The sequence below is a fragment of the Pezoporus flaviventris genome, unplaced genomic scaffold, assembly GCF_033815535.1.
Source record: "Pezoporus flaviventris isolate CSIRO_AGI_PZ_B2104156 unplaced genomic scaffold, CSIRO_AGI_Pfla_v1 ptg000047l, whole genome shotgun sequence".
NCBI classification, from domain to species: Eukaryota; Metazoa; Chordata; class Aves; order Psittaciformes; family Psittacidae; genus Pezoporus; species Pezoporus flaviventris.
The window spans coordinates 13,466,569-13,482,509 of NW_026892595.1; the positions used below are offsets into that span (position 1 = coordinate 13,466,569).

The following is a 15,941-nucleotide window of genomic DNA, read 5'->3' on the forward strand; positions in this document are numbered from 1 at the left end:
ATCCATCAGGAGTTGAGCATCACTGAACCCAGCCCCTCTCCAAACAGCACAGGTGGGGCAAGAGCATTTCTGTGCGGTGTGATGATGGCCAGTGCTGGATACACATTGGGTCTGGGGGGGGTGTCCCTGTGCCGTGTTGACCCTCAGCCACCCCCTGCATTGAGCCAAAGCCGGAGCCGAGCCTTGGTGCTCCCTGCAGGACTTCAACAGTGCAGATCAGAGCTGAAAACTGCAAGCCATGGGTAAAGTGCCCCAGTAAATGGCACTGGTGAGAGCTGGTGCTCAGTCCTGAGGCAGGATGATTGCCCCCCATGCATACAGGCCTGGGGGCTGGTTGGGCTCAGCTCCCTGCCTGGGTTTGCAGGAGGTTTGATTTCAATCCCCAGGAGCAGCCAGGCACTGAGAGGCCTGGATCCAATGGGATTTTAACCTTTTTGAGCTGATGGTCATGAGATTAACAAAAGACCACCCAGTTTATGCCATGGTTTCACTGGCAGAGGACACTATGTCCTGCCTTCAATAAATGCATAGGAGAAACCAATTTAACCAGCAGGAAGGTGCCACTGACTGGCCCATCCCTGGCAGTGTTCAAGGCTGCGTTGGACAGAGCCTTGTGTGACATGGTTTAGTGTGAGGTGTCCTTGACCAAGGCACAGGGGTTGGAACTTGATGATCTTAAGGTCCTTTCCAACCCAAACCACTCTATGATTCTATGATTTCCACAGCAGTTATTAGCAGTTACATGGTGCATTACTCCAGTCTCAGGAACACCTTGTATAGCCACGCACCAGGGTGTTGCTGGCACTGCTGGAGATTATCACTTGTCCACATGCTGATGGGGAGGGGATACAGGCACCCAGGACCGGGCATGGGGCCACATCTACAAGCGGGCGAGCCTTTTGCCACAGCAGGAGGGTTGCAAAGACCAGTGAGCAGCCAGAGGCAGCACCATCATGGGCACAGGTACGCAGGCACGGCTCAGCAGACCAGAGCACTTGGTGGCAGGAGCCATTTGTGGCTCAGTCCTGTGAGCTCCAGTGTTTGGGGAGGCAAGCTGTAACAATCACTGAGGAAAGCTGGGCCCGGTCCTCCAACTGCTTGCTCCCCCTTTGCCACGGCTTTTGGACTCTGGAAGCAGTATAATAGAGTGAATAACTGGGTGAGTCTCAAGGCAATTTTTTGATGGTCTTGAAATCAGCCGGGTTAATAGGAGTTCCTCAAAGCAGCAACAGGGGAAGGGGAGGAAAAAGCTGTGACAAGAGGAGACAATTACCCGTCTGCACTGGGGGAGCCCAGCCTGAGCCAAGGGAGCTGCTGCAGAGCAGGCACCTTCTCACAAACACGGAGGCCTGCCTGGGGCAGTCAGTTCATTTCTGGCCAGGATTAAGTGCAAGCATGCATAAAGGAGGCTTCGGTGTCCCTACACTTGACTGGTTGACCGGCGCTGGTCAACCCTGCAGAAGGACACAGCTGTAATTAGTTCGACGGCGAAGGAAGGAGAGGCTGGATGCAGTGGGTGGTGGTGGTGAGAGGAGATGGGAGCAACCCCTCTTTGTGCATCCCACCTATGCAAAGCTTGTCCTGGGGCTCAGATAAGCCCTGCTCCAAAATGTAGGAAGCCCAGGGCAGCAGGAGTGAGCTGTGGAGCTGGTGGCACATAAGAAGCGCTGCCCAGGGCTGTGGTGCTGTCCCTGCAGAGGGAGGCTGCCTATGCAAACACAGCAGCAAGAAATCCCTTACAGAAGTGAGTGACAGTAATTGGGAGTAATTGAAGCAATGCAGACATGAAGAAGGCTTTTTAGTAATTCACTGCTCCCTATAATATGAATAATCCCCCTCTAAAGTGATGGTTATGGCCACTCAGCCTTGTCATCTTTCCGAGTTTCACCTTAAACTGGTTGTAAACTGAGATGATCAGTTTCCATGGGATTATTAAGAAGATGGTACATCTATTATGCTTCTCAAATCAGCCACTTTTCCACATTGTCTTTATTTAATGTCTTTTTCCTTTTATTCACCCTTTAAAGGGAGATGGATGTCCTTCGTCACTTGGGCCTGCTCTCCTGCTTATGAGTGCCATGGCAGGCATTTCCTACCAGGAAGGCAGATAAAACTTGTGTTTGGAATAACCCTCGTTCAACGTTCTCTGTTTCAGCAGAGGAGGCTCAGCTGCCTTTCAGGCTGTACTCACCACACTGCTCGGAGCCCCGGAGCAATGGCTGGTTTTAGCCTGGCTTCTGGTAGTCAAGTTGTAGCACTCTTAAAGGAAAAGGTGTAGGAAATGGAGGGCAAAAGGTCAGACTTCGCAAGGGGGTGGATGAAGGCAAATACCCCAGCTGGGACTTACAAGACGTTCTGGAGAGGATGAACCTTCAGACCAGGACAGGGAGCCTGGTGCCCGGTGCAGGGACAGCCATGCCCTGCCTGCTCTCATCATTCACCCTGCTGCAGCGCCTGGGGGCTGAGGGCTTCTTGAGATAAATCTCCTCAGTACCCAGGGTCTGTAGCAAAAGGGAGCATTTCCACATTACTGAAAGCCAGGCCTCTTGCGTGGCTGTCTGAACAGGGCTAACGGCACCACAGTGGGAATCCTCTGCTGCTATTTCACAGAGCGTGTCCCTCGCCATTTCAAATAAGGCTGGTTTGCCGGAAAGCTGGTGGGGTTCTTGTGAACTTTCCTTCTGAACAAAGTGTGCTAAACTGCTTCTGAGTGGCGTGAAATGCTTTAATCTGACATTTGGTATGCTGGTACGCGTCTTGTATGCTTGTTTCCATCGATCGCAATTCCCCTTTCAGACAGGCTGTGAAGTGACTTCCCTTTCTGCATGTGCAGTGGGCTATAGAAAATGCAAGCATGTTGTAAGCAAACTCGGATGTGACCCACCGTTACCTTTTAGGGTTACCATTCAGGTGCACGCAGTGAATGAGGTGGGCTGCGGTGGCCAGGTGCAGTTCAGAAAGAATATGAGTAGTTCTTCAGAGCAGATCTGGCACAGAGATTAGCATACAAACAAAGGGACAGAGGTCAGAGCAGCACAATTAGAGCATTCGAGCAAGGAATGTTTGGATCTGGATTTGTTTAATTCTCTGCAGCTTGATCATTCTGTAGAAGTTTGGAAAAATATGGGCAAATATATTATAGGATCACAGAATGTTGGAAAGGACCTGAAGATCACCTAGTTCCAACCTCCCTTGCCATGGGCAGGGGTGCCTCACACTAGACCAAGTTGCTCAAAGTCCCATCCAGCCTGTCCTTGAACACTGCCAGGGATGGAGCATTTACCACTTCTTTGGACAACCCATTCCAGTGCCTCACCACCCTCACAGTAAAGAACTTCCTTATATCTAACCTGAACTTCCCTGTTTAAGTTTGAACCCATTACCCCTTGTCCTATCACTACAGTCCCTAATGAAGAGTCTCTCCCCAGCATCCCTATAGCCCCCCTTCTGATACTGAAAGGCTGCTATGAGGTCTCCACGCAGCTTCTGTTCTACAGGTCGAACAGCCCCAACTTTCTCAGCCTGCAGCCCCAATTTTCTTAGCCTGTGAATGCATTACGAAGTATCACATATGGAGAATCTTTGTGCTCTCATGGCTGTTGAGCAGTGAAGTGTCAGCATTCAGGTCCAGAAGAAATTCCTACATTTTAATACCGTTAAGAAGCAGGCTTTCCTTCCTTCTGTAGCCATTCCCTAGCAGTGAGCAGAGAACCTTCTGCAGGGTGGGTTGTGGTGTCTCTTTTTCTCCCTCCTCCCCTTTAGAGCCAACCACAAGACTTGGGTGACTGTAAATGTTTGAAGTGCTCTGTTTCAGCATCTCCCCTCCAAAACATCCACCCTGAGCTTGCAGGGCAAATTTGACCCTCTGTAGAGTCCAGAAACTTGGCTCTAAAGAGAAATTCAGGCACTATCTCTAGAAATAATCCAGTCTGCTCCTAGTATCAGGACAAAGAACTTCTCAATGATGGATTAAAGAAAGGCAATTTCTGCCTAGCATGCTCAGATAACTTTGTATCTGTCATGCTGGAAATAGCTCCCAGATAGCAAAACTCACTCGTCGTACAGACTCTTCTATATCAGTATCTATTCCTTTTAATTACCCACTACAGAATGGCTTGTCTGCCATCACACAAACCTCCTCAACTCCACCAGTATAGATAGAATAGCATCCTCACGGGCACTTCTCAGAAATCCCACCAGTGCCAAGCTGGGTTTCAACATGTATGGGGCCTATCAGCACAAGCTTGTGGCTCTGTTCAATAGGTGCCAAAGCTGGGGGTTTGGGCACCCCCATCAGTCCTAAGATGCAGCTTCTGTAGTCATATCACTGCCTGCATGGTTTTGGCATCTTCACAGTGATGCAAATAAAGCTGCTAATTTCTGGGAGGAAAATGACAAAGCCTGTTTCACTACCAAGCTATCAAAAACAACTTCTTTGATTACTGAGTAAAGCAAGAAACTGAATCAGCTCCATTTCCTCGCAGCATTTTTGGTATTCTGTTGGTGTTTCTAAGATTTCTCATCTCCTAACACACTGAAACATTCATCTTCAGCTACAGTGAAAACCCACAGGTTTGCAGAAAAGTCAGAAATTTGTCCTCATCTGCTGCCTGTGATGCAGTCAAATGTTTCAAGCTGGCAGCTCCAGAATATCTCATCCCTTTGGCAGTGCTTGTTCAAGTATGTCCACTTCTCCCTAGTTCTTTGCTCCTCTTGTGGTGTTTCTCAGCTAATGGCTGTGTTTGAAGAGGGCTTCACTGTGCACTTGCAGCAATACAAACATAAGAGAATTTGAGGTGCTCTGTCAAGAGGCTGTTAAGCCACAGTGCAGCTGTAGGAAAAAAAGTGGGAGCAGAAGCAATACCAGTAGGGTAGATGGAACGGGTACACCTCACAGACACACATCAACAAAAACACGAGGGGTAGGGGAGTATCAAGTTAAGCACAGAGACACAGGATAATGTCAGTGGGGAAAACAGAGACAAATACATTCTTCAGAGGGGGAAAAAAATAAGACAAGAAAAAAGGCATTGTAATTCTGTGTGAAAATGTGAAGCAGACTGTACCTTCTAGCTGTTGATTGGTTTTTCCTGAGCTGCTGAACAGAATAATTCTTACAGAAAAACACAGCAAAGATGTGAAGAAAACATATTAGGAGACCAGAATACATTTGTCAATCTAAATCACTGAGCTTTGAAAAAATTGCCCAATACAAATGGCACCAGGAGCGTAACCCACACCCGCAGAGGCATGCTGGATGACCAGCACCTTGGGGTGCCGCATGGACCTGCAGCTGGAAGCTGCCTCCTCCCTGGGTGAGAGCATCCCCCCAGCCCTGCTGAGCTCCTGCCTGGGTGCTTCAGTCCTGGCTTGGGAAGGAAAAAAACAAACCATGGCACGCTTGAGGGAGCAGGCCCCTCGTTCGGGGAAGGGTTTGCTCACTTCTGTGATCCCTGTGGCTGGAGAAGACCTCAATTAGCAGGATTTTTTCAGTCTGTCTGCGCAGGCACTTTGAACAATCAGTATCGAGCGCTCACAAATCAACAGTGTTTAGCTCAGGTGTCCTTTAGAGGCATTAGTTGTGTGCAGACACATTTATATTTCTATATTTAAAAGTTTCTATCACACACTCTGAGATTCCCAGGCTGCTCCTATGTGGCACAAACCCTATTTACACAAGGTTGGCCCTGGCAGGAAGAAGAAAATCAACCCCATTCAGCTGCAGTCACACAGTGCTCTTCCAAGACTGCAGTTCCAGTGAGTTTCCTTAATCTAAGAGGGACAAATACCACTCCTGAACAATGGCCTCTTGCCTACCTGAGTCTGACAGGTTTGTGACTGTATCGCAGACTGGCTCTGATGTGGACTGACAGGCACACTTTTTAGCTGTAAAAGAGAATACGTTTCATTCACGTAAGAAATGTGTAGCACCATGAGTAGGAAGCACATTGTGTATTCCTGAGAACAGGAAAGAAATGCAGGCGTTGCTGGCTCCCCCACGTCCTCCAGGTAATTAAAGATCTTTATAGACCCTATTGAGCAACAGATGTTCTGAATTAACTACATCAATTAGAACCAATTTCATGTCACTGGCACAGCCCCCTTGCCTGGACACTGCCAGCAGCCACAGTGCTGTTCTGGTTTAGCTGTAGTTGGGCACAAGACTGAACCAATTTAGTTCTGCAGTGAGGTGGCTGGAATAAACAAAGTGCTGGTGCTGTCTGCAACTGCACCCAGCACCATTGCTGGGAGAGTTTGCTTTGATACGAGGATTCCTTTCCAAGTCAAGAATCCCTAATTCCTAATCAGAGGTTGTTGGAAGAAGCGGTAGTGAACACGCAGTGTGTTTTAGCAGCTACAGTGCCCTTTAGCCCTGCTCAGACATGCACTTCCCATTACCCCTTCACGCATGGCAAAGTAGCAGCGGTACGTGGCACCATGGTAGGCAGAAACCCCCTTTGCAGTGGGCCAAGGAGCTGCCTGTTCCCTTCTCCTACAGCAGCCAGGAAAGTGTGTATCCGCTACTGGGGAAAAAAAAAAAAAAGGAACACCACCAAAAAAATTTAAAATATGCCTTTCCTTTTGGAGAAAGGACTTTTCTTTTTTTCCAAGGACTTGGAATTTGCTCCCCTTCACAGTGTGCCTGTGCGAGATCCTTTGGCCAGACAGACACTGGATGTTGCCTGGCTGCAGACAAGCATGCCCCTTGCAGACGACCGCCAGCGCTGCTTTACTGGCCTCAAGCTGCTTGATGTTACCCACAGCAAAGGTGTTTTCTCTGTGGGTACTGCACACAAGCAAGCACTCTGCTTTCCCGGCACAAGTGGGCAGCCTCATCCTTCTCAATTTTGTGAGCTGTAAAAGCCTCAAAGCAGCATTCTCTGTACAGGGGAGCAGTCAAGGAGAGCTATGCTAATTATCTTGGGTAGAGGATCCTTAGGTCTTTGCCAGTTTTTATCAAAGCATAAAAAGCAATTATTAAAATTAATGCAATTTACCATGTGTTCTACTTCTAGCAAAGCTATTTTTGGCAAGGGTTTCCATCTGTCCCATTCAGCAAGATCAGCCACAGACTTTTGCTATTCCACTTCCCACAGTTCTCATGTGGAGCTAGGCAAACACATGCCTTTTTGCAGAATCAAGAACCTCAACTACAGCATGTAGCTTACCTGAAAATGGCCATCACCTACCTTGTGGTGAGTGGCCTCTGCATGATGAATGCTTTTTCTTCTCTCCCTATTGCTCTGTCTGCAGGGTGACAAAAATCAGCTTCTGTCTGTATTTTCACTCTACCTGAAGCAAGTGGAGATTAGTTCGTTTATGGTTTTATACGGCTGAAGATAAACCAGTGCAAGGGGAATAAATGTGTAAAGAATAAAGACCCGACTCCAGGATGGCGTCTGTGGGCCCAGAGCATTCAAAGTGTTCCCACTAAGAGACTCTGGAAAACTGGCAGTAACACCTGTATAAACAGGAACCCAGCAGGACTGATTGTCCAGAGTGGAAGCAAGTGAATTCTCTGAATGACTGGAGTTCTGGGGATGGTTTTGCATTTGCCATCCCCTCACAGTCCTCTGGCAGCAACATCCTCTGCACTGAGACCTCTTCTCTGTCCAAATGAAAGAGAGCCCTGCAAAGGAAATAGCACAGGCAGCTCAGTCTATCCTTTGTGCCACTCGTCTGAAGTTGCGCAGATGGAGGAAGCTGGGCAGATGAAGAAGGCTGTTCTAACGTGACACACTGAATCACAGCGGTGAGCCGGCTTATTTTCATTGAAAAATACAATAAAACAACTGTATTTTTACCTGTCCACTGAGCATAGTAAGAGGGAGGGAAGCCCAGATGTGATGCTATCACTGAGATAGACCCCTCACCCTGCTCCTCTTTACCTGGGGAGAATACGTTAAGCTGTAGCCCTATATGTAGTACATATACTAGAGTAGCTGCTTATTAACATTTTAAAATAAAGAAAGGTGTAATAGATTGAGTGAGGAGATGTGATAATGACACAATTAAGAATGGAAACCTGTTAAAATATATGTTAATTGCCAAATTGATGTCTGTCCCTGTGAATAAATAAATAAATAAATCTGGGATATAATCCCTAAGGAGATTATTAATACATAAAGAGGGAACTCTGACTCTTGAGTCTTTAGACTCAGCCTGTCTGATGGCTGTATCCCATGACATCCATGCTTGGCAGCACAACAGCATACTGCTTTCCACTTGCCATGCTTCCTGAATAAAGGAACCTGAGTGAAAAATCTGGCAGCAAATTAGTTTGTGCTTAAAGTCACTAATATCGCTACCTGGTGGGAGACAAATGTTGGAGGCACAGTTGCCAGACAAGTTGTCTGGAGGAAGAATTTGGTCAAAGCTGCCTTGAAGTTTCCACTGTTCACCTTCACTGCAGCACTGCCCTGTGCATCCAAGTACAAAGATTCCTCCTGCAGACACACTCTCTCTGCTGTGTTGTGCCAGACTTAAAATGAAACTCCTGAGTATGTTTATTTCAACACCGTGTCACTACAACATTATGGCTAGAAATGCTGCTCTCCAGAAATAATGTTCCCTCTGTAACCTAGGTCCGCAGCAGTCTCCCAGTCACATTGTCTTAATCTGCTCAGAGGCACTGCCCTTTCCTCGGGTATTTTCTTCTTATTCCTCCAAGCTCTGCAGGGAGAAGTGGCATTTATTAGGATACTCAGTGCAAATTCTTCCCATTTCATTCTCTCTCACAGGCATTCAATTCAATAAAAGATTCTTGCCTCTTTTAGATATTTAAAGACTGACATTAGCGATTTAAAGTTAATTAAACAGAAGATTCAAGGCTAAAATCCATTCTCACAAATAGCAGTGAAACTCTAGTATAAGTATAGTGTGCTTCACTGCGTAGTAACACAAGAGTGAGGGCTCCTTCCAGGCCAATGGAGTCACTGATGTGTAAAGTGCAAACAGCATTTGGCACTCTATCAATTAACTCAGTAGAGTAACTCCACGTGTGAGCCAGTGATTGAGAATATTTTCATGGAATATTGTGTATATTATCCTGCTCTTCTGGATTGCATTTAAATAATAAAATACTAAATATGTGCTTATATATATACATATTCATGTATGTATAGGTATAATGCACAAAATTAGCTCTAGGTAGTCCTGTGAGGAGCAGGGAGCTGGACTCGATGATCGTTATGGGTCCCTTCCAACTCAAGATATTCTATGATTCTGTGATAAAATAGCAGGTTGCTGAATTGCAATAAACACAGATTTTAGTGTTTTGTTCTGCTTCCACAAAACCATACACATTTCTGTTTTACATTTGTGTGCATATACGTGCATGTGTGTGCCTCTGCATATTATAAACATATGTATAATGTCTCACTACATGACAAGAAAATTACAGTTGAGATTTTTTCTTCCTGGAGAGTAGGAAATCTCAGTCCCCAGATGGTAGACATGCTCCCCAGCCAGTCGCATTCCTCTTCTCCTCCAATGCTTTTTGGATTTGTGCAGCAATTTTGCATAGTAGAGTTTTATTGCTGTATGGAAAGAATACCAACTGTCTAGCTGAAAATGTATATATTGCTTAGGAACACATGCATATCTCAGAAGATGGTAAATACTTTGATTTTTCTCTCCAATCTACATCCTTTTTTTTGTTGTTGTTGTTATTGCTAAATGCATAAGTTCAAGTTAAATTCACAAATACCAAACCCAAAGTTACATCCAATGCAGGGTAGCCTATTAGTAATGGCATTGGCAATGCATTATGCTGGGAAACATACACAGTGGTTCTTCTGCATGGCTCGTATCTCTACAATGCATCAAGGAAACGTCTCAGTCCCTTCCTCATGGTGCAATACAATCAGTCCCCTCTGGGGATGAGAGCACTCCCTGTATCTCCCTGTGCTCTGCAGTGCTCCAAATGTGACGCAAAAAAGTAGATCTCACTTGTATTAGTTAACTACTCAACCTCAGTAGCGCAATTCAGAGTTTGTGATGGATCAGGCCTAGAGATCAATATTGCAGCATGGGTTTTTTTAAAGATGCACAGACAAATTTCACAAATTCTGATCACAGGTGCCTTCCATAATAATCGAAGGCTCAGTCTTTGATCTTGCAGGATCACCCCGAAGTCCACTGTATGCCATTTTGTCGTAAAGAAAATTATTTGGGATCAAAGTGTCTCCCACTTTAACTAATGAAACAGATAGGAAGAAAAATGAATGATCAGAAATAACTGCAATTTGAACAGTAATTTACACCATTAACTACTCCAGAAATCAATAATCAGGCACAAAAAGAAAATCAGTTGAGGGGATGACTGAAGAAAAAATAAATCTCTTGGGCATCTTGCCACTCCGGGGATTTTAATTTTGAGTTTTCCACTCCCAGCCATCCATTCTTATTGCTCACCCATCAACCTCCTGATGAATATAAAGGACTCCAGTATGAAGCGCCAGAAGATTGCTGGGTTGGTAGAACAATGGAAAGGGAGTCCTTTGGGTTTGGAGGAGGAAGGGTAAATTGCAGATGACAGTTTAGAAAAGTTTGTCTCTGCTCTTGCCTTTCCCCCCCTAACATCTCTTTTTAATATCATTGGCAGGCTAATAACCATTTCAAAGGTAACCAAAATCATACTCACAGGCAAATCACCTGGAAATCTCCTCCTGATTGACTCTAACAACTGACATAATTTTTAATAGAAGTGCAACATGATTTATGCCTTTGCTTAGTGGTATAGTTTTAAGCAGGGACAAAGTGGCTGTTTAATCTTACTCCCATGTTAGAGGCATTTATCTTCCACCCCTTTGTATTTACTATTTACATCTTCATAAGCATGCAGACACTGTAGCCTTCACTATTAGCAATACTCCTTGATTTAATAGCACTTATGAGAGTATCTCTGTATTTTGAGAGTTATTAATGAACATTGTGAGTTCATCTGTGTGCCTGTTTATGACAGGTTATCTGCTATGGATTTTGATCAGGAGGGAGTTGAGGGGGCTCAAACAAAAATCTTACATGAAAAATATTACAACCGCTGATGTGGTTACATAGGCAGTTACAAAAGCCGACTTCTACACCAAAAGAGTGACAAGTTAAAGTACCCATCCTACAGAAAGGGAGAGGTGTGGTGTGTAGGTGAAAAGGGTGTTTTCAGCAAGTATGGCTGACCTAGACTGTGAAATGGACCCTGCTTCAAGCAGATACTATCCTGGTGCCTGGGGGCACAGGGTGTCCAGGCTCCTGTGATGAAAGCTGGCAGAAGTGCTGTGTAAAAAACCTCACTGTTTGAAACCCAGATCCTGAAATGCAGTGCATTTATTGGCAGATAGAGGCTGTTTGTGGAGGAGTTGTTTACTGGTTGGTGCAAGCGTTGCTCAATTGCACCTCCATAGCACCATGGCTCTTGGAAACCCCACTAGAAACTGTCCAACTCACAGCTCCTCCTGCAAAGGAAAGCATGGGCCTGCCACTCGGAAGGCGTGACAGATATAAAAAGGATCTCAGTGGGTGCATCTTTACCCAGAGACTGTGAAGCTGATGCTAGGTACAGATCTTTGCAGTTCTATACCATCACCAGTGCAAGAGCAATCAAGTGGCCAGGCACCACTGGGGCTGAAGTACGAGCATCACTGTGAAAAAAACACAAAGAGAGAAGGAGGTTTGCAGGCACGGGAGAAAGGAGAGGAGAAACCTGCAAGAACAATCTTTTATGCTTGCAACTAGTGGTTTAAACTTTGGAATAAACAAGGTCACTTGCAATTATGGGTATCTTTTATTGCTAATTACTGCTATTTATGTTGGCATTTATAAAGTGGCATGCATGATTATTTCATATACTTAAACTTGCTCAGTTGAATGTGTAATCTTTAGCTCCCTATGTGTTTAAGACTTATTTTTACACACTCAGACATGTTTCTGTATCTGCTGTAATTCACCAGTCAAAACATGATATACATGACTTGGGTACCGATCTTTCCATTTTAATTGACACCCCACCCAGTAACTAGTCATGTTTGACTGCTTTTTCAGATTAAAAACTAAAAAGGAAGAGTTATGTGGAATTTATTTGCAAATTCTCTTTGTTGAGCCCTGTCACTTTAGTGACAGCCCTCCCTGAATTCTCCCTCTTTCGGGTTTGAAAAGTGGTTGTAACCCTTTCAAGCCTGGACACATTTTCTTTAGTTCATTTTCGTGTTTGCCTTTGCATTCAGAGGCAGATCTTCAAAGGGCATTATTAGCAAAACTAAATCCAGACTATTTCCAATTGCACGCAAACACAAAGATGGCTCAAATCCCTGAATAGCAGAGAATACCCTGCAGAAGAGCTTCCGACATTCCAGAGGGCAGGTTAAACCTTCAAAAAAACAGCACAGCAATTTTTTTCTCTCGTATGTTGAAGATGATTTTCCTTCCATGAGCATAAAAGTCTAATTTTATTAAATAATCCAGTGGGCAACTTGCACCACTATAAACACAGATGGTCTTCAGTCATGCTGACCAAAGCAAGTTTCTGGGAGAGCTTAGTTAACACTGCCTATACCAGCTTCTACCCAAACTGGTACAGGATGTGTCCCTGTCCAGAGCCTACTACATGACACATGCCCTGAGACTTTAGCAAACTGAGTGAGCAGAAGTGAAATAGGACACCAGGAATGGTTGAGGCAGCAAAGGTGTCACCACCACGGTAACTTTGAGCCATCTGATATGAATATTTGTCCTCCTTTTATGATATATTTTATTTTGTAGCATTGAACTCACATATTGGAGTGAGTGCCTGTTTTTCCTTGATCCGATCACTTGTATTCAGGTTGGACACATAACCTTGGCACACATAGTTAAACCAGTGCATATAAAGGTACAGTGCAGCAAAGCCTTAATTTTTAAGTTGACTGAAATTCAAAATGCTTCAGTAAAGTAATAATAAAAAAGAGTTAAAATATAAGGAAGAGCAAAACAGATGCAGATAGGAGAGAGCAGAAGCAGTATGGAACTTGGCTCAGCGTTCGAACACTCCTTTGTTCGGCATATGCCTTTTTCCACATTACTCCTGCTCACCGTAGCTGGTATCGGGCTGCCCTTTCTCACATGGTATTTTTGCTGGGTTAACCCTTTGAATTTAGCACGTCAGGCATAAGAAGCCATTTTGTGCCTGGCAATTGCAGAATGTGTTCCCCTGTGTGCCAGTGGATGCGTTCTTACACCATTTTCTCCATGTTTACCCTATATTAGCGCTGAGGCAATGTCACACGTGTAAAAGGGACATGCATGTTATGCTGTACATCTTTAAGGCTCTGAATGAACATTAACTAATTAGTCAGTAAGGAAAAGAGCTGTGAGAAGGCTCTTTCAAAGAACAGAAGCTGCAGGGGATACAGCTTGAACACCAGCTGCGGTCTGAATGTGTAAAGGCCCAGAGGACGGGAAGGGAAACAAACAGGCTGAAAGGCTGGAGCAAGCCTGCAAGAGGGCTCCAAAAATACAAAGAAATTTAACGTTAAGACCGGTTGCAGCTCACATAGGTACAACTAAGATATTAAGAATGGACTGTCAAGCTCGACTGTTAGCCTTTAGCATGAGAGGAGATTGTATTATAGCATAAATGCTACTCAAGCCTTAATTATAGTGAATCAATGCTCTGACATACCACTTTAGGAAAACAAAGGTCCCATGATAAAAAGAGGTTTCTACATTTCCTTTAACTTTGCTCCAGAATACTGAGAGCTCCAGTGAAAAACTGAGCCCTTTGGTTTCCCATTCTTAGTTTTCTTGGACAATGAATATTTTTTTCCTTAGAAACTAAGGATAATCTGGTAACTAAAACATGGGTCTGGCATTCAAGGTCTCAGGCTGTATTCCCAGCTAGCTCACAAGGTCCACTGACAACCCACCACCAGTACTTTCCCTGTTCTCTCAATTCTGCTTACTCAAGGTGTGATTTTTGTGGCTGTCTTCTTTGGGAGAAAGTCTGCAAGAGTTTAGAGTGAATGAGCACTCTTGGCAATATGCACGCGAATAAAATTATTTGTCTATTGAGAAGGTGAATGTGGTTGGCATGGTAGGACTTCACTTCGAAAATCAGGCTTATCAATAGCTGGAGTAAGAAACTGAGAGCGTGCTTGATGCCAGTAAGTCACCCAGCATCACTATGGTTTGACAGGGCATGAGAAGTTGGTGCCTATTTGAGAGCAAAGTGTTTTTCCCAGCGTCTAACATGGCTGTTGCAACGGAGGTTTATGGGCATCTCTGTCATGAAAACCACTTGGGTTAGGGATAACTAAATACAACGCCTCAAGGGCCCAGCTACAGGCTGAGACGGACCCGTCACTCTTGCCATAACTTTTCCACCTGCCCAGATGAAAGAGCACCGCTGAAAGCCCTTTCCTATGGGGTGAGGAGAGCAGTGAGATATGAGCATAATCCTCCAAGTGTGCTCAACTGCCTTCCTGGGTCTTTAGGGGAAGCCCCTAGCTGAGGGAACTGGCTAGCTTGTGTCAGTGCCAGATAAAGCATTTTTTAAAGACAGAGCATTGGAGGAGAGAAAGAAGGAAGAAGAAAAAAGAAATAAGGGGGGGGGGGGGGAGCAAGGGATATTTACAAGTGTGGGAAATGGAAGCTTTATCGGAAGATAAGCATCTGGGCTGGCCCGTCTCTACGAAGCGTGGACACACTCGCTGCCTCTGAGTCTCTCAGGAAAGAGCAAAAGGAGCTGCTGACATTTCTGCTGAAAGGGAAGAATCAATGAATCTTTGTTTCCCAACGCCTGCTTGTTTGACCTTATTGTGTTGCGGAGTCGAAAAGGAAGAAAAGAGAACGGGTGAGGGGAGAGGGGATAATAAAATCCAAGACAAGATCACAGCCCTCTGATCGCTGGAGATGCCATTATTTGGTTGTTGTCCTATTTACCGCTGTTGCTCATTTCTGATTCTTGCCTCGCTGTAATAAGTCACACTCGTTCCAGCCATCATCCCTGTATTGATAGGCAAATGTCACCCGCGTTTGATTGACGTCCATTGCTCCTGAATACAGAAGTATGATTTAGGAATCAATTCTGTTTGTTTATTTAAACAGCTCTTTGTGTACCTTGTATATCTGTAAGCAGGACAAGTTCCTTAGTATTTTCTCAGGAGAAATGCCACTAATACTGCACATTCACCTTCCCACTCAGTCACGGAGGTGCTCATCACCCCTTAGGGGAGGAGAAAACTTTCACACACAAATAGGAAAATTAAAAAGATCGAGAATTTTTTTTTTTAAGGAAGAAAAATCAGGACTTAACAAAACGCTTTGCTGGCCCCGGGTTAAGCCAGAGAGATGTTTTTCTTAGGTCCAGGCATCTGTTGATCTGCGTATGCCCGGCACTTGCCTTTGGCTTCTACAGAAAAGGCAACTCTTTCCCCCGATGTCAGTTTGCTAGCGAAGCGGCGGCTGACTTTAACACCGGGAAAGCACGACAGTCGGTGATGAGTGCCGTCAATTCCAATTCACAGAACGCACCGCTTCCTTCTCTGCCTTCATGGTTGCAATCGGGGAAGGGGGAGAAGAGGGAGATCCGAAGTTGTGAGAGATGCTAATCTCTGTTACTGCGCGAGGTGGGAGGTTTATGTCAATAGGCAATGGGCAACTGTAAAGCTTCCCTACATTTAAAGCAGTATTTCCCAGAAAACACTAATATGTCAGGTCAGCCTCAGGGAAGCCTTAAGCAGGTGGATTGACCTTTTAATTCTCGATCGGCGACCTGAAGGGTACCCAGAGGCTGCTAAACACATGTCTTCCTTTCGGTCTGCTCCAGAAAGAGCTGTCATTGCGAGATGCAGCTAGTGAGTGAGGCTCACGATTTCACTGTTCATCCGTTTGCGGGAGGGGAGGGGGAGGGAGAGAGGTGTGGGGGGGGAAATACATATTTCCCACACTGCCAGAGTAATGCCAAACTC

At 45.2% G+C, this 15,941-nt stretch overlaps 1 protein-coding gene across 1 annotated transcript in view; it reads left to right on the top strand.

The window, feature by feature from the left end:
• CUBN (cubilin) overlaps nt 1–15,941 on the top strand; it is a 398,149-nt gene that overhangs the window by 259,398 nt on the left and 122,810 nt on the right. The window lies entirely within an intron of this gene.